Raw genomic sequence first — 19,680 nt, 5'->3', positions numbered from 1 at the left:
CTGATCATACAGAAAGATGTCATCACTATAACACCTGTTAACAAACATAGCGCCTGCAGTCTGTGAAAGAGAGCTCTGAGGTAAATATTCCTTGCAGGGAAGTGAACTGAAAAACAGGCAAATACATCACTCAGATGAAGAGCAACGACTGTCGCTAAAGAAAGTGAGCGAGGGTACACCTACTGTATAGTAGTTCATCCACAGAAATTCAAACATAAATTTGTGACGCACCAGAGTACCACAAAGCTAGAAGCGTGCCTTCAACTGGAGTATTGTAGCACGACTATTTATAAGTAATATTAACTTATTCCAGTCGTTCATTTGGTTTAAGAATACGAATCGATGCCTTCGAATAGACCTTTAACAGTCCTTTGATGTAGAATTAAGAAAATGGGGAATTATTTGATCCCATTCTCAATCCAGTAGTTTATGGACAGGCGCTCTCAGCGGACTGTGTGCAGGAGTGATGGGTGATGTGGAATTCTATGGGCTCAGTGGGACTCTGGGAGTCAACTTAGGGCTCTGCTGTAGATTCCTGTAGAACCGGTGTGAAATGATAATGTATTGTTGGCTGGTATTGTTAATGTAAAGTTTACTGGTACGTTTCCGCCAAAACATATTTTCTTTCTTCCTTTTTTCAGCATGGAATAAACCTATTACTTGTTCCTTTGCAGCCTACGCATGCTGACGCAGCTACCCACCTGAACTACAAATTGTATGTTGGCCATTCTGTTACACTATATTGATGAATCGTACAAGATCATAGGATCTATAAGCCTGAAGACTTGTCTTGTACAGTGACCTGATAAAAATCAAATTAATTACACTAATTTTTATGGAATCCCATTTCCTGTAGTGAGGCTTCCATAGTACACGGATGGAATAGTGGACGGTGGGCTTTTAATTTTTTTTTTATTTAAACAACAGAAATACAAAAACGAAGACAATATGAAATAAGATACATAAATAGACACTTCACATCCAGGAGAATTCACAATTATAAAAGCTGAAACTTTTTAAATATTTCCATTGTATGTTCTTTTTTACTTTAAAAAAAAACTCTTCTTTAGCTCAGCTGGCAAGGCCTGGGTTCGAGCCAATGCAGTGAGGCACGAACTAGGGTGGGAGCGGTGAGGGCACAAGCCCTGGAACCCGAATCCGTTACAATAACAAAAGGACAGACAATGAAATATGGGTTATTTCGAAGTCCCAAATGTGATATATAAAGTCGGAAAGTTCTGAGTTTTTAAGTCGCAATTCTCGGTTACTTAGTCGGAATTCTGAGATACCATAGCGCGTTTTTATTTTTACTCCCTGGCGGAAATGGGCTTCCATAGAAATGGTCAGATTCAGAGCCATTGCAGTTCGTGCTAATTAGAACAACGCCAGTACTGAACCCTCAGCACCGTACTGACTACTGAGCACAAGTTCAGCTGCTCACCAGCTTTGTTACGCACAGTTTTGCATTGCTATTGAGCTCAGAGCAGGAGCTGATCTTCAGACAGTACCGTGTTAAAAAAGCAACATGAGCCAGGCAGGAGTCAAACCTACAATCTTCTGTTTCGAAGTCAGATGCGTTATACATTACGTCACTGGCCCTAATCTTACGGTGCTCAACTGCACCATAGTGACCTCAGCGCCACTACTAGTAATACATCGCCCCCGGCCAAAATTGCTTAGTAAAAAAAAACGTTTTCTATAATGTCTGTTTAAAAATATTATATCTTTAAAAAAGACAAAGGGTTTGTGTGTCACGCTAAAGTTTCGATTCATTTCGAATGCAAAGAAAAAACATCTTCCAAGAAATCATAAATTTGTCTCATCCTCCATACTATAATTCTCTCTTGTAGTAGTAAAGCATTTTGAGTCAAACCGAACAATATATTAAAGGAACAAGTAATAGGTTTATTCCATGCTGAAAAGAGAAGAGAGAAAACACAACGTTTCAGCTGTGAAACCTTCTTCAGGTTTGTTTTCTCTCTTCTCTTTTCAGCATGGAATAAACCTACAATATTACTTGTTCCTTTGCAGATACGCATGCTGACTTAGCTACCCACCTGAATATATTAAACGTTTCATCTATACGATTAACATAATGTTCTCCTGAATAACTACAGTAAATGACAAAACCTTAGAGCCACAGAGAAAAACAAATTGCATTTAAAGTAATTTTAAAGGCTTGAGATAACATTGCACTATTAATGCAAATGTCTGTCTTCTTTGTGGCGCTTACTTTTTGTTGCTTTAGCAAATTTCATGCAGTTTATTTCTGACACAAGACATAACAAGCTTGTGTATTTATGACAAAAAAGCAGGGCAACAATTTATATCGGCCTTGAAATTGAAATTGTTAAAAAGTGAGTTAAATGCAGATATAGTAAATATATTTTCTCATATAATGGTGTGTTTTTCTGTCTAAAAATCCTTCATGAATGGTTTAACAGACACCTTGCATAATTAAAAATTATATATTTACGAATTTTAACTTTTTATACAGTAAAGTTTTGTTGTGAACATGAGCCCTGTTTATCAATGTCACCAACACAGTTCTGGATTTTATTCTGCCTTCCTACGCACATATGAATTTTCTTTCACACAACAGCTCGCATGTATGGTAGCGTATTAGCGCCAGGGATACAAAGAATGATGTTGGCTTTTAAATGAGAAACCATTTGCGTTTATACAAAATCACAATGCATTGTCCCAGACATTGGGACATCCTCTGTTTAAACACCTGTCGTTTTCCCGAATATTGGCTCCTGTGCTTCGGTCCATTTGAGAGAGAAGACACTGAAAAAGTCTTGTGAAAGTGAATTTTGCACCTGCGCCAGTGCTGTAGTGGTATCATACAGACACCCATACAAATCCATCACACGTTGGAAGCTCTTGAAGGCAACGTTAAATATTGCTCTGTCCGTTGGTGGATTAGGTATGCATGCTACATTTCAAAGTAAAATGCAATGTAAAAAGATCAAATTTGATTCAAAATCGATTAATGTAAAAACCGATAAAGCTCATGTTTTTTATCTAGTTTTATCTATATCTAGTTTTTCAAAGGTCTTAAAAAAATGTTTATCGCGATTGTGAAAGTTAGAGAAGGTGTACCAGCGCGTGCCTTTATATCGCCAGCTTCAGTCTCGCCTGTAGCTGCGAGAAGGTTAAAAGCGCGCAAGTGATCTGTCTTTCGTCCAAATAATTGCTGGAGCAGCAGGACGTAGAGCACCATCCAGCAGCTGTAGACGATGTTCGAGGAAGAGCTAATTCTGTTTTCAGCACAGGGAGCAAGAATGAGCTCAGTCCGGCTCCCAGCAGAATCCATTCTGGTTTGGTTGCTGTCAGACTGTGCATCTGAAGCTTTTTGGATCGCAACGTGAAAAAAAAAGAACAAAAACCAATTGCTCACATCGTGTTACTTCTACCAGAGGAAGGGAAGATATCACTTAAAAAAATCAGCACTTAATATTTGGATCCGGGGCCTCATACTAATTATTTAACTATCAGATTGTGTTTCTGCAACATTTCGTGCACAGTATGCCGTATTCAACAATAAAACAACAGTCACAACGAGGCCTTTACGCCCAGTCTGGGGTATTTTCCCCTTTTATATTTTTGCCACTTTATATCGAACCTGTTATACTCCCAGAAGTGCGCAGTAGCTTCTACTTAATAAAAATATACAATTCACCGCTGGTATAAACAGATGTGTGCCATGTCTGCTTTTGTAAGCATTTGTTTCAAAAATAAGTTCACAATATGTTAAAAACACAAAAAGCACAAACTTAATAATACAACGATACAAAATCAAAACCAAATCATAAAGCCAATTAAGTACCTATCCTTTGAAAACAGAGAACACCTTTATATCTACAATAAAAAAGTGATATTTGTATCTACTTTTGAATTACTGTACAAAGCAGACAGTATTCCCTGAATTCAAAGATCAGATCTTGCCCAAAACAAGACAATCAGACGTGAGCTGAATTCAGAACAAGAGCCTCTGCTTCGTCTTTTATTGAGCTTGTGATCAAAGTCTGAGTGAAAAAAGACCAGCTATTTTAACTGTTTGAATGAAATACACAAAGGGCACCTTCCTTCGAACCGGTGTCAAACCAGCAACCTAAGCATTCACTCTTGTTTCCACTACAGTCCTCCGCTCTACCAACTGAGCTACCAACAGATGTCAGGAGATGCTCTCTGGCACATACTGTCCAATGTAGTGAAATGTTCCGGAGGATTTAAATCCCAGATCGACATCGTTTCCAACTCGTTTCCTTAGTCTTGTTTACCTTGAATTTAAGCCACAAACCAGGATTCTACTGTATAAACTTCCGGAGATATTACAAAATGTTTGATGGAGCATCAATCATTCCAGGCGGAAATTGACTCCTTTTCTTTCTCGAGGGATCATATTAAACATTTCATTTGGATCGAGAAGAGGATCACCATGAGACACAAAACAAACAGTTTCATTCTGTCTTTATTAGAATCTGTATCACAGCTTATGAATGTAAAGCCTTTAGTATGCGAGAGTGAGAGTTCAGTTATGCCAGGGAGTGTGAGAAAAGAGAACTGAAATTTAGTAAATTAATATTTAAATAGAGCGTAAATCTTCAAAGTGTCACTGCAAAATTATTACAGGGGTCTACCAGCTGCCAGACGTACTTGTTTTGGGACTATTTCCAATAAGTACCGCATTAGTAGTTGTGTGTCCTTACTGGTATCTTTTAAACATTCGGTTATATACAAACGGGACAGAGACACAGTGATAATCTGATTTTAACATGTCCTGCATTTTAACTTACTGAACAGATAAATTGAAATGTTCTGATTCAGAGCCCCTGCAGTTCGTGCTAATTAGAACCACAACAATACTCCTGAGTCCTGAGCACCACACTGAGCAAAGGTTCAGCTGAACTCTGACTTTGTTCAGCACGACTTGTTGTTGCAGTTGAGCTCAGAGCTGGAGATGATCTCCATATTCTACCACACTAACTAGTCCTAAACGTAGTACACAGTACACACTTTTTTAAAACAATTTAAAATATTACACAAAGGCTGTAAAGCACACTCTAAATCGATCCGAATATTTGATTTCCGCGATCCGTTTAGGCAACATTAGGCAACGTGGCGCTTCTCCAGCAAAGCATTTCTCAGTTTTGTGAACTACTGGTGCTTTTATCACACCATCTGACGTACCTCGTCAGGATGGCCGAGTGGTCTAAGGCGCCAGACTCAAGGACTCCTGTCTTTCCATTGCTTGTGTGTTCTGGTCTCTGCATAGAGGCGTGGGTTCAAATCCCACTCCTGACAGCTTTTCCCTCTCTTGCATTTTTCCTGTCTTCTTGTGCTCGCTGACAACGACAGAAAGAGGAAAACGGAGAAACCGGCTTGCGGGCACATGATGGGCAGGGAAATGCTTCGTGAACACTTCAATGTGATTAGCAGAAAGTCAAATAGGCTTCGATTTCTCCCTTAAGAACTGTTTGGGGTGCCTGTAATCGAGTAAAGATTTACGGTCAAGAAGAAGATGTATTAAAACATATTGTTTTCCTTGCGGTTTCCCCTGTATTTCATTAAATGTGGCATTGTGAAATCAGCCTGTAGCCCTACGGAATGCAGCCACTCTCCCGGTGACAGCGGCAGGAGCCGAGAGGATTAAATCAGAGCTCGAACAGAGAGTTTAAAAAATATGGGCAACTAGAACATAGATCATAGAACATTTTTATTAAACTTTCCTATCTGCTCGGCCTTACTGAAGTATTTTAACTGCATTTTTGCTTCTATTTATATACTTTACAGTAGATAGTGTTTAGTAAGAGAAGAGAGATACAAGCGCTAAACCCCCACAATAACCAAACCTTAACTAAAGCAGGAAGATCAGTTTCTGCTCGAGACAGCCGTTTTCTGAACTGTAAACCTTCAACACTGGCTGGAGACGCTGTGTCCGGACTCCGGGGGGTTGTATAAGAAAAGACTCGGAGAGCTGCAGGCGCGGCTCATTGCTCTGCGCTCCCCGTGCGGAATGCGCGTGTCCTCCCTCCTTCATTACCTTCATACACTCCTCTCAAACCATATCAAACTCCTGGAATATTTCGGTGAACAGATACTGGGTCTTTCTTTCCGAGATCATAGGCAGAAACAATAAACACGGTGAAAACAGGAAGGTATTCTGATCGTATAGAGAAATGCGCAAAAATACATTTCCTAAAATCCAATAAAATCTAGTTACATTCTGATGCTATTTTGATGTATCTGAATAGTTTTGGCACAGTTGTTACAGCAAAGAGACAAATAAACTTTTTTAAATTTCATTCGAGCTGTAGTTTAGAAAATGTTTTTTCAATTCTCTAAATAATACAAACACAAACACCCGTTGTAAGCGACTGACCATTGATATTCTTGAATTATAAGCCCGTACACACGCTGGCAGGCAGTTCAGCGAATATGATGCCCCTGCAGGGGCCGAATATTAGACAGACGTATACATACAGTCATCGTGTGGAGTTTATTCCTCCTCTACCGCAGTCTTTGCCTCTTGTCACATTTGCGCTTAATAGTCGATTTTTTGTATAGAACACCGAATATCTTGAAGAAGCCTGTCAAGCGAAGATTGATGGATTATTGAGGTGCAAACACTGGTTCAAAATCAACACCCTCTGCTATTGCCGTTGTTTCTTTGATAATTTCTTCAAATTCCTCATCTGACCTTCAATATCGAGGGATATTGAGTATAATACCATACAAATTGTAACTTTCTTTTGATTGCCAGTTTTATTAAAATGCCATCCCCTTTTACAGTTATTTTAGATGTTTGGCAAGGCGTAATATCCCCCCTCTCACCCTCAGCTAAAATATTTTAAAAGTACAACAACATTACATTATATTGAACAGCGTTTATGTTAACATTTATATTCAAATTAAGGTAAATATACGAAAATATTAAAATAGAACTCCGGCGATCTGTTGTTTTTGCTTGACAAGTTCTCGAACAATTTTGCAATGTTTTTTTAAATTACTTTAGCTGAAGATGCAACGGGAGCATAAGTGAATTCTCCCTCACTCACTGGAACATATAATTCTATGGGTGAATACTAACTGTTTGCAAGTTGCCAATGTCGGTAATTATTGGAAATTCCCGGTAATGTTGACTCTGGTACTCAATTGTTTACTACTGCAAATATCAAAATAGTTCAGGTTTTGCGGAACAATTAAATTTTTGCGGTGATGATGTTTACTATAGGAAGAAGTGCGTCCCTGGGTGGGATCAAAAAACCCACCTGGGGATTAATAGCCGAAAACGCTAACCGATTGCACCACAGAAATGCTTATACCTTACGCTTTTTTTCATTTACATACTTTTGGTGAACAAAAAAATTCGCTCGCATTTCATCTTTCGCAAGCTGTATGATTAAAAAAAAAACAAGTTGTTCTGCAAAGGAAATGAATAAACGCATTAAACCAAATCAAGAACTCTTTGAGTGTCCCAAATTACATGTTCTGTAAAACAAGACAGGAAAAAAAAAGGTACCGCTGGAAATCGGATCCAGGATTTCCTCTTTATGAAACAAGTCTTTTAACCAGCTTTACCACAGCACTGGCAGAATACTATTCTTATACAGGTGGGTACCCACCCTCAAACCTTTGTTCTCTCGCTACTGTTACAGGAGGCGTTGTAGGACTTTTTTAGTTCAGAAAAAGCTATCAATTCATCTTACATTTCTACTCCATCAATATTAGCAATGCTATCTTTACTAAGCTCTAAATATAGCTCTAAATAAATGCAAATTTTAAAATACATTTTAAAATAAATGCTATTCCATATGTTGTAACTTTGTGGTATTTAGAAATTTTAGGATGCAAGGGAAAGTATTACTGTATACAACTGTGAAAGAGGCTTGTATTTTAATACAATTTTCGATCAAAAGAAAACCAAAGTCCCTATGATATTACCGTCAATATCTCTTGATATCAATGTTCAGTTGAAAGATTTGAAGAAACTCTCAAACAAGCAACTGCAGTAGCAGAGAGTTTTGATTTAAACCGATGCTTGCAGCTAAATACTCCATTCATCCTTGAAAGAAGCAAAGACAGGGATATTTTGAGTGTCTCCATGATCCTCTTCTCAATCCAAAAGAAAGGTTTTATATGATCCTGATCCCACTAGAAAACGGGCCAATTTCAGCCTGCACTGATGTCCCTTCAAACGTTTTATAAGAACTCTGGACGTTTATACAGTGGAAGCCTGGTCCATTTCTTCTTCTGAACGAGACTATGGGAGTGAGTATTTTGACGTCGAACTGGGATATAAATAGAGGAACACTACACTACATTGGGCTACACGTGTGAAAAAGCGTTTACTTTCCGACCTCTCGATAGCTCAATTGCTAGATCTTAAGACTATAGACAAAAACAGTGGGCATTTCTTATGTCCCTGGTTTGAATCCAGCTCGAAGGATGGTGTTTTCTTGTTCCTTAATCAAAAAGTGAAAATTGCGAATTTGTCTTTCACTTTGACGTTCACCCGAAAGCTCAGTATATAAAGAAGTAAAGGCTCCTGTTCTGGATCCTAATCCTAATCCTCACGTCTGATTGTTTTGCTTAGACCTTTAAAATGTACACTGTGGACTGTTTGCTCTTCCTAACACAATTAAAAAGCCGCCGACAAACTTATCGATCGGGAGTTTAGTTCAGTGATAGCGCGCACTTAAGACGCTCCGTTTTCTATCGCCGGCATCTCTGTATTCTTTTTAAACGCGATATTTTTTATTCTTCGTGTGTGAATTTCAGGGAGACTCATAAACCCTTTGTCTGTTTTAAAGATACATTATTTTAAACCAGGCATAATGAAAGACGTAGTAACTAGACACATGAATAGTAGCGGCTTTGAATGCAATACAAACGCCAATGGCGCAATGGATAACGTGTCTGATTACGGATCAGAAGACTTTAGGTTTGTACTCCTTCCTGGTTCGTGAAGAAGCTTTTAAACCTCACTACTCAACACTGACATCGTAGGGTGTGCGGTCCTACACAACCTTACTATCGACTGGATGAGTCTTCTGTTCAATCTCCGATTCTTTCCGCACATTCCTGCTATTTCACCACCGTTATTGTAGGATAACAGCCACAGACACGAGAAGATATACTATTCCGAACAAATGTCTTAAAAAATCACGTTGAAAAAGGTGACAATACGTTTTTGTTTCTTTAACTTAACCTTACTTTTGCCTGTAAAGTTCACATTATTTTCTGTAGCCGCAAATCCCCAATATTTCTGCTGTCTCCCGAGAAACACAAGCATGGAGTCAAATCATATTAAATAACACAACACATCTATTAATTTAACACCCAGATGTGACAGAACACATGTAAGACTTACACACAGCTTTTAATATGCTCTAGTGAATTTGCAGGTGTCCTGGGGAGGGAAGAGAACTGATATTAAGGAAATACATATTTAAAGGGGATGTAAGTCTTAAATGTGTTTTGTCACATCTGGGTGTTAACTGAATAATTTTTTAGCATTATTTATTGTGTTTTGACTCTATACTTGTGTTTCTCAGGAGAGAGCAGAAATATTGATGTTTACATTTCTATTCACATTCCCGGTGATATTGACTGAGGTAATGCAGAAGCATGTTCTCTATAACAATAAACGGTGCGAGAAGACAGGAAGAAAGGCACCGCTAGGATTTGAACCCAGAATCTCCTGTTTACTAGACAGGCGCTTTAACCAACTAAGCCACGGCGCCGGCAGAATACCCCTCTTTTACTGCGACTTGGACACACCGCTCTGAGACACCTGCGTTCAGTAAGCGCTGAGTCGGCTGGCTGAGCACGTTGCCTTCTTTAGATTCAATAGGATTCAATAGGAGCCCCGACACTAAGAGAAACGTATAGAAATGGGTCTTATCCGGCACTTTTCATGTCCAATGCGCTTGACATCTCCCACGGGCGACAAAGTTCATTTACGACACCTTTCTTTCTTTCTTCTTTCAGCAGGAGTACAATAATGGCAACAAGATGCTTGGAGTTCGGCATTTCATTTAGTCTGCGGAAACATCGTATCGGAATGAACTGCCTGAGATAAAAGAGTAATTGCGGTTTCAGATCGTTTTTACAGAGCATTGCGTTGTTCTGCTCATGCTGACTACACGCTTTAGATATGTCATTTACTGCAAGCGTTGCTTTTCCAGGTTTTTCTGAAATTCCTCGCATTTGAGCCAGCACTAAAACATTTCATTCCCGTCGCTGAATACATCGTGGAAACGGTATTTGCAACGGAATGCTGTCACACATGAAACATTTTCGTTATTCGGTTCTGAAGTTTGAAAATGAAAATAAAACGGGGGTCACCTCATAGGCTTGAAAGAAGTCCAAGCAGCATAAAAACCCACGAATTCTCACAAAGGCTGCACCTTTCTTCTGCTGCTTTTAGAAATCTGCCTTAAACATTTGAATGCATACCTTACTGCTGCTAATCACATTCACGTGTTTACGAAGCTTTTTTCTGTCCGTTATGTTTTTGCTAAGCAGTTTCTCCGTTTTCCTCGTACTGTGATTCTCAGTGAGCACAACAAGACTGAAACAGTGTAAAGGCAGGTAAAAAAGACAGGGTAAAACGCCTGACTGTCAGAAGTGGGATTTAAACCCGTGCCTCTATTTGGAGAGCGAAACACAAAGCTTAAAAGACACAAAGCTGTGAATTTGCTGTTTTAAACCGCTCGACTGTTCTAAAGATATGTGTGCAATCATTGCACCAGTCGCATCCGATTTTCTGTAACTTTAGAACGATTGATACGACTGGACAAACACAATTTGTGGCGTTTAGCATGACATGGAAAACGGTACCGGAGCATTCGGGCCCGGACCACCAGACTCAGAGACAGTTTTAACCCCCACACTATCAAACTATTAAACTCCCAGCCTCTCTCACTCTCTCCTCACCTCTCACCTATGATCTGAACCTCACGGTGCCTTCTTTCTTACCAAAAACCCAAACACACATTGAAAATCTACCTCTACCATACATGTCAAAAGCTCACTCCCCATCATTTCTATCCCTTTATTTCATTCTTTTGATGCATGTTTTTGCACATAACCTGTTACCTTTTTGTTGTTTTGTACACTGCCTGTTGTTGTTTTTTGCACATTGGCTGTTGTTTCTGTCTGTCTTTTGTTATACAATTGTATTGTTGTTGTGTTTTTTTCTTTGTACTACTTATGTCCGAGAGCTAGCTACAGTAAATAGCATTTCGTTATACCATATACCTGTGTATGAGTATAATGACTATAAACTTGGACTTGAACTTGACAAGTCTTGCAGGCAGTATATTATTTTATCGTTTACTCGTTTAAAAAAACACGGTCTTTTCGTTCCTAAGCCAGATTTTTAGTGCTTTCGAACGTTACTTCCAACCTGGACTGACAGCTCACCCGATCCGTTTGTGATCAGACCATGGAGTGGGGGGCTGTACCAAGTGCACGTTCCTTCCCAATGCTGAGGCGATCATTTGGAAGATGGGTGTGAAGAGAGACAAGCTTTGTCGACTAAAAAACAAAGCAGGATATGCAAGAATACTAATCACTGGCGACAGTTATGTCCTCTTACTATTGAGACCCCTACATTGCGAGTTTTTGACTTTAGTTTTAGACTTTGAAACTAAAGGAAAGCAGTGACAAATGAAACAGGCACGGGTGGGGTTCGAACCCACGCTCGTCGGTTTACGAGACCGACGCCTTACCACTCAGCCACCACGCCTTCGAGTAAATGTGGGAATAATGTTGTTCAAATTATTTTTTTCTGAATCTGGTTTACATCGCCTGGATGCAGCAACAACAATAAAAGGGATACTTGTCCTTAAACTTGGTTGTTCTTCTATTTCTCTAGCATGACTGCGTCCTGCTGCTCGGCTTTTGTTTGTAAACTTTGAGCGAGCGCCCCGTTCAGTGTCACTTTGTCACTGTGGTCAGAAAGCATTCTTGATTCTGCTTGAGCTGCTTCATGAATTCTAGCGATTGTAAGAGCTTTTCTAAAGTCAGCCCTTCCTCCTGCAGCAATTTATAGTCTCTTATGTGCACATTTTTCCACAAGTTGATATCTTAACATGTCAGTTTCCAATACTCCAAAGTCACAAGATTTAGCCAGTTCTCTTAGTGCAGTCAAAAAAGCAACAACAGATTCGTCCTGAGACTAAGTTCTCTGCCTAAATTTATGCCGTTCCAAAACCACATTTCTCCGCGGTGTAAAGTAAGCGTCTAAGGCAGCTACAGTCTGTTCATATGTACCTTTTTCTCCAGGGAGGTTGGCGAAAATCCGCTGCACGGGAACCCCGATACAGTGCAGTAATGTAGCACGCCTCACGGCATCCTGAGCTTCTGTAGATCCACTTACACCCCTTTAATTATGTATTTCCTTAATTTCAGTTCTCTCCACCAGGACACCTGGAAATTCCCAAAAGCATAATACAGCTACTAAAGTACTAATGTTAAAGATAACATTAAACTTTATTATTAAGATATCACGCTTTTATTAATAAAATATGTATTGATAAAATTCCTTGTGAATAATTGTAGTGTCTGGAAAGCAATTTTAGTTAAATATAAAAATAATTTTCAAACAAGTGGTGCATCAGTTCATTACTTAATGACGATATTATTCCACTACACTCAGGACAGTTCCAATGTAATCTATTGTTCCGCTTAGTCTGCTACTTCAGTAACATCTAATGGGCAGCAGCTGTTATTTTAGGTTTGTTGCAATTGAGAACAGGTTCAGTACAGAGCTGCTGAAAAATTTCAGAGGCCAAGTTTGTTTCAACTCACCCGTTGTAGCTACCAATCAGCAACAAGGAGAAACAAAACATCAGTTTTGCCTTTTTTTTAAAAAAAGGGAAACAGAGTAGTAGTTATTGAGGTCATTTCAGGTACAATGTAAGAACTAAAATTAACTAGTCCCATAGTAATGCGTGGGGTCCTATTAACAGAAAAAAAAAATAGTTGTAACCCGAAAACACAACAAACACAAAACGAGAAGTCTTCCGGGAACCTCGGTAAATCCCTGTAGTTGTCTAACAACTATAAAAAAACAACCAAATGCAACAACTTAAAAAGAAAAAGAACATTTAAAAACAAATCTGGGGAACAACAAAAACATAATCTAATGCAAGAGCTTTATCAAGTCCAGTGCTCCTCTCGTCTCAGTAGACCTCTCTCATATATTTGTGTACAGGTCAACTGGAGGTACACAGCTGATGGTACTTTAAGTAGGGAGCTGCGTCAGCATGGGTGGGCTTCAAAGGAAAAAGTATAGGTTTATTCCATGCTGAAAAGAGAAGGAAACACAATGTTTCAGCTGTGGAGCCTTCTTTGATTGTGACTCGAAGTAAACCTTTACCTTTACTTGTTCGTTTGATGTTAATTTATCTCCATCAGATACCTAAGAGTATCTAAACTCGACAGTTGCTTTCAGTAGCTAAAGACACTGCTCCAGGTGAGGCTTGAACTCACAACCTCGGCATGACTCCGCTGTGCACTGCTGTATAAGTACCGCGCGCTGACCGATTGCGCCACTGGAGCTGTGCAAAATGCGCTCCTCATACAGACTGAAGTTGCACAAACAGGGTGAAAACAGTTTCGGTTGTGGATCCATCTCCTCATGGGGAAAAGCAACAGTAAAATATCAAGGAAAATACAAGAAAAGAAACTGAAAGAATTGTGCTAACAGCAAAGGGGGACGGAGGGAGGTGGTCGGACAAGTAAATTAACTTTTTTGTAGCGACATTTTCAAGTCGCCTCCTTTACACGCAATTGCAGCCCCGACACTGAGAGAAGCATGAGAAATGGCTTCAATTACAATGTGAAGCGCAGTACAGGGTCGATGGCTTCACATCTCCCATCAATCAAATAAAATTGCAGTAAAGCGATCTAAATATGACTCTTAAGTACTGGGAAAGATGATTATTTTGAGCGTGCCTCCCAGGGTCTGCTACGAGGCTAAAGTTGGCTTCTTATTCGCGTTTTTCGTTCCACCTTAAATGGTGCTGCTCTGATGTTATATCTCTTCTTGTGCCGAAGAGCAGTCATACCTGACCCGTCTGGAATGACCACTGACAGACTTTATCCAGAAGCGACGGCACCACTCACAGTAGAATGAGTGAGAAATACAGCATGACATGGGGAGGTAAGGGGCTCCCACAATCCATCTTTCCTCACATTACTGATTTTTTTCAATAGCATTTTGACCTTTTTTCACATTCAGATTTTTTTCACATTTAATAAAATCTTTTAATCAACAACATTAAGAAAACAAATGGAACATTTTTTGGAACAATAATTTAAAAAAAACTTTCAATGCCTTGGTTGTATACGTGTGCACACCCTTTATAAAGGGAGTTGCAACAGTGCTGAAATGTAAAGAGCATTTCTGTAGGGAAAACAGCATTTTTTCTGCCTTGATGTTAAGCTTAGAGAGTCTGTCTTTTAGAAATTCTATTTCTAAACACCTTGCACAGCCTCCCGACAGACTAACAAATATTTTTTGGAGAAATTGGCTCACACACTGGAAGACACTAACGTTTATCTACGTTAGAATATGTGAATAACAGTTTAACAGAAAACGTTTGTAATTGTGATTTTGTTAAAATTCAATAAATCGTCTATCAACAGTAAGAAAGTATAAGAAATTGTTTTATTTCATAAACTATAAGACAAGTAAGAGAGTTTATAGGTCATATCCATCACTTATGTTCTTTTAACTCTAGTGTTCAGGATCCAAACCCAGGTGCGGACGGTTGTGTTTCTTGAATCTCTTGTAATCATCAAGAGTCGATGTGTAGTCCTTCAGTACTTTCTCGAGTTGTGCCATGGATATTTTATACGATCAATACTTGTCATCCTCTTTTGCATTTACCTTAACAAACGGAAAAAGTTCAAAGTGTGTTTATGGCTGTGCTTAACATTTACACGAGAGCAGTACAGGACACGCAGTGAGGAGTTCGTGAAGCTTTCAGTTTAGTGCGGAGTTCAGAAGGAGGATTCGCTCGCTGAATAATCTCTCAGGAAATCCGGGGTGAGATTCAACAGGTGTTTTCTGCAACAGCCAAGACAAGTGTGAAGCAATCTCTGGATTTCCTGAATTTGAACTAAATTATTAGTTCAAATAATTTAAGATTAAACAGAACTAAATGAGGTACATTTAAAACAGCAGCGCAACTCTGCAGCACGTCGAGTGTGCCTGCATTTAATTTTGTAAACTTGTCTCTCTCTGAACAAGAGCAAAGAGTTCTAATTCAACAGAAGATTGCGATGTGAGTACTATAACATAAAGCACCTGGAGATGCCAGGGATTGAACCCGGGACCTCATACATGCGAAGCATGCGCTCTACCACTGAGCTACATCCCCAATGAAAAATTTTATGGAACAGACTTAGAGATGTGGAAATGCTCACTGATCACAATTCACCACTCACGAAGAATGCCTGCAGTTTCCCACTTTCGCGTTTCTTCTACTACAGAGTAAATTCATAGGAATGAAGAAATAAGGAAGGAAAAATAATCGCATCGAAGCTTCAAGAGACTGGGCACAAATTAATCTGTTATTTTTGTATCCAGTTACATGGGCGACGGTGGTTGATTCCCAGACGGGGGAGTGCTTTTTTTCTACCTCCTTACTCGACTGTCTTTCAATTCTATTTTATTTGAAAGCTTTTTGCATCTTTTAAGTGCTCTTGATTAAACTATGCATAGAAAAACAGCAGTACTGATGATTTAACGTAAAAGGGTGAAACAACGCCCCGGCACAGGAATGGTAACAGGAAGGATCGTGTTCTTATTTAATATGTCCTTTTGAGATGTCTTGTCAATGCACACAGGCGGTAGAGCTGAATAATTTACTTTTAGTGGTGTTTTTAAACAAAGATGGAACACGTTCTTTCTATACCAGGAAGAAAGGAGCAGACTTGACCTTTAAGAGGCAAAAATGACACCTTATCAAAGCTAATATTAATTAAAATGACATCACAACAAAAGAGTGGAGCCTTGAGTGAATAAAGCCTTGAGTGGAGCCTTGAGTTTTCATTGGACGTCTGTGTCTCCATAACTTTGTAGGTGAGAGAGAGGATTGTGATAATTTCCAGGTGCTTCTCGGAAGTGCGTTGGTGGTACAGGTGCCTTCCAAATAATTAAGTCGTGTTTGAATCCCAGCCAGTACAAACCCAAATCTTTTCAAGATAATTTGTGGTCCGCTAACACATCTTTGGAAACACTACAACAGGTAACACCCCGTGTGAAACACCATGAACATCTGTTAAAGTTTTACATACTCTCACGTAAATAAACGTTAGTGTTTTCTGGCGTGTGAGCCAATTTCTCCAAAAAATATTTGTTAGTCTGTCGGGAGGCTGTGCAAGGTGTTAAGAAATATAATTTCTAAAAGACAGACTCCCTAAGCTTAACATCAAGGCAGAAAAAATGCTGTTTTCTCTACAGAAATGCTCTTTAAATTTCAGCATTGTTGCAACTCCCTTTATAAAGGGTGTGCACACGTATGGCATTGTACAACCAAGGCATTGAAAGTTTTTTTTAATTATTGTTCCAAAAAATGTTCCATTTGTTTTCTTTTTAATGTTTTTGATTAAAAGATTTAATTAAATGTGAAAAAAATCTGAATGTGAAAAAAGGTCAAAATGCTATTGAGAAAAATCAGTAATGTGAGGAAAGATGGATTGTGGGAGCCCCTTACCTACCCATGTCATGCTATATTTCTCACTCATTCTACTGGGAGTGGTGCCGTCACTTCTGGATAAAGTCTGTCAGTGGTCATTCCAGACGGGTCGGGTAATGACTGCTCTTCCGCACAAGAGACACGTGACTTGCGAGGATCCCGACAGTGTCAACTTTCTTTCAGAGCCCGGATAACTCAGTCGGTAGAGCATCAAACTTTTAATCTGAGGGCCCAGGGTTCAAGTCCCTATTCAGGTGGTTGAACTGTTCTTAAGTCTATTGTGAATGTCATTCTAAATAGTCTTTTATCTTTCACTGTTCTAGCTGTACTGTGGTTATTTTAAATGTCCATTACTTGTATTTACAGTAGTGTATTTAGTGTTTCATTTCACAAACCAAAAATGTTCAAGTAGATCTTGTCACTCTACTCCACGTAATCATCTAAATTAAATCACAGTAGAGTACAGAACACGCAGTGAGGAGCTCACACAGTGAGTACTCTTGAATACGACAAGAGGAAAGGCACACTGCACATCAGTAGTATAAAGCGACACCTTTCGTAAAACTTTTGACAGGTACCACGCCCCCCTTTTCCAGCCAATGGTCGTCCACGGTGTTTGGTTGTCCCGCCCCTTGCCATCCAATGGCGTGTTGTTATTTGTGCATGTCCCGCCCCCTCAGGAGCCAATGGTGTGGGTCGGAACCCCCGCCTCCCCCCGGCCGGTCGTTCCGGAGCCTCAGGGTCCCAAAGCCCCAAGGCAGTGCATCCCTCGCTTTAGGTGTGTGCAGGTGTGTATTGGTTTGGAAGGGGACCATGTCTGCCGCGGGGTTGAGTGTGTTCTATTATAACCCTAGGAAATCGGGTAGTTACGGCGGCGCGGGGAGTCTGTTGCAGGCCGCAAGATCCTGGGGTGTGAGCTGCGCCAGCCGCGGCCGGGTGGCCCAGTGGTTGTCCGGCTGCACAAGCCGTGTCTCCAAAGCAGCAGGGGTGCAATCATGCACACACACACTGACTGCGTAAAGTCTCACGGAAAGAACTCGCAGGACAAACACCAGGTGAAATGTGAACCGCTTTATTTCAACAGGGGGTTTTCAAACACCGAAACAGCGCAGCCGCACTTTTTACACAAGTTACAGACTCCAGTTTGCAAGTATGTGAAATGTGAACCGCTTTATTTCAACAGTGGGTTTTCAAACACCGAAACAGCGCAGCAGCACTTTTTACACGTTACAGACTCCAGTTTGCATGTGAAATGTGAACCGCTTTATTTCAACAGGGGGTTTTCAAACAGTGAAACAACGCAGCACACATGCATTACCGGCTCCTGTTTGCATTCAACAATTAAATGTTGGTGCGGAAAATTAGTTCGCTACACATAACCACCACCCCAACATTGCTGAGAAACTTTGCAGCATCTGAAAAAGCATTCATAACCCCCTTCCGCTCCCCGTGTCTAAAGCCATGCGAACCACACTGGGCGATCCGATCTAGCAGAGCAAAAACATTTGCCTGCGTAATCAGCGGGATGGTGTTACCACAGGTTCTGAGCAAAACACGCTGTATTTTGGAATACACACTGTAGAACCCCTCAGGCTTCCTTTTCTGATCTGAAAACATCAGATCCGCAATAATTTCACTCAAGTTCTTGACATACACATCTATCTCTTTAACAAATTTAAGGACATTAGCATTTGACTCTTTGTTTTGCATATCAAGCTTTGTAGAGAGAAGTGTGTAAAGCACTCTTAGTAAGAATTCAGACGTATACATTCGAAATTCTTCATTCTTCGGACGATGGCGGTCCTCAATTATATTTTTTAGCAACTGTTTTATGCGCCGCTCAGTGTCATTTGTAATGGTGTACGAACCCAGACACCGGGCGGTGTACAGAACAGCCGATAAAATTCGGGCTAAACTGAGAGACTTATAAATATCTAAAGTGGCAAACGTCACGTCTTCAGACCCATCTGTGTAGCTGCCAGACAGGCATGTGTGACCCCGCTGCCCGGGATGGTCAATCAGACAGGCCGGGCAGTCATCAACCAGGACCCCCTTTAAACAGTGTTTGAAGATGCAATAAACTACTGCTTTCACAACCTGGGGCATAACATCGGGCTCATTAGGGACATAGGCATCAGCTTTATTAACATTTGGGCGAACACACAAGCATAGACACGAGACATTCACGTGTGCCGGTAGGCTGAAGATTGACCCGTCCACATCCTCTTTATTCTATTAAAGGAAAAAGAAAAGGAAGGCTTAACAAAATAGACATGCTTTGTACCTAAAATATTGAGCATTTAACGCGCTTGTGAGCTAAGGTTTTTCGTTAATATTTACCATTTGTAGCGTGGCATCATCGCTAGCACCCGGCAGTTCTTCAACATCTGGTACCCCAGCTGAACTCACACCCCCGCCGCTGTCACAGGGTGTAGAGGGTGGGGTTGGGTTTTGCTAAAAAGAAGATCAAGTATTAAAATGACATAGGCTAAGCACCGATACAAGTACGATCAGAAAAATATTTTAGCCGCCTACCTCTTGACTTTGTAGAGTAGCGGACCCCGTTGTTTCTTCACACAAAGAAGCCATCTCAGCACCTCTGCGGTGTCTGACAGCTCCAAGCACGCACTGCGACCCTGTCAGGCCGGAGCATTTAAGAATATGCGCCAATGGTGTAACACGCCTACATAACACAAGACATTTTTCAATTGGTTGTGATGACCCCCCCGATTTATCGAGCGCGAAAAGTATTCATACATCTGTTTATAAGTTTTAAAGTATTAACACACAATGCAAACACAAATGTTGTGTTTCCCCAGAAAATAAATTTTAAGTTTTCTCATTTACAAGCACACCATGTATTTCACGCAAAAATGTTCTTAACATTATTAAAAAATAAAACCTCAAAACGTCAAGCTTGTTTTGTGAACACGTCCCTATAAAGAACAGATAAGTT

The 19,680-nt window shown here is 40.1% G+C and overlaps 1 protein-coding gene and 5 non-coding genes across 6 annotated transcripts in view; 2 read left to right on the top strand and 4 right to left on the bottom strand.

The window, feature by feature from the left end:
- LOC138242797 (zinc finger protein 271-like) overlaps positions 1-19,680 on the top strand; it is a 683,123-nt gene that overhangs the window by 610,355 nt on the left and 53,088 nt on the right. The window lies entirely within an intron of this gene.
- On the top strand, positions 5,200-5,310 carry trnal-caa (transfer RNA leucine (anticodon CAA)). Its single transcript has 2 exons — positions 5,200-5,237; positions 5,265-5,310. It is a non-coding gene; the product is annotated as a tRNA-Leu (tRNA).
- On the bottom strand, positions 9,679-9,752 carry trnat-agu (transfer RNA threonine (anticodon AGU)). The gene has a single exon. It is a non-coding gene; the product is annotated as a tRNA-Thr (tRNA).
- On the bottom strand, positions 11,690-11,761 carry trnat-cgu (transfer RNA threonine (anticodon CGU)). The gene has a single exon. It is a non-coding gene; the product is annotated as a tRNA-Thr (tRNA).
- Positions 13,485-13,578, bottom strand: trnai-uau (transfer RNA isoleucine (anticodon UAU)). The gene is made up of 2 exons: positions 13,541-13,578; positions 13,485-13,520 (listed from the first exon to the last, which is right to left on the bottom strand). It is a non-coding gene; the product is annotated as a tRNA-Ile (tRNA).
- trnaa-cgc (transfer RNA alanine (anticodon CGC)) lies at positions 15,333-15,404 on the bottom strand. The gene has a single exon. It is a non-coding gene; the product is annotated as a tRNA-Ala (tRNA).

This window comes from Lepisosteus oculatus, chromosome 14 (assembly GCF_040954835.1).
Source record: "Lepisosteus oculatus isolate fLepOcu1 chromosome 14, fLepOcu1.hap2, whole genome shotgun sequence".
NCBI classification, from domain to species: Eukaryota; Metazoa; Chordata; class Actinopteri; order Semionotiformes; family Lepisosteidae; genus Lepisosteus; species Lepisosteus oculatus.
Note: the sequence above shows the minus strand (reverse complement) of the source record. Positions and strands in the feature narration are given on the sequence as shown.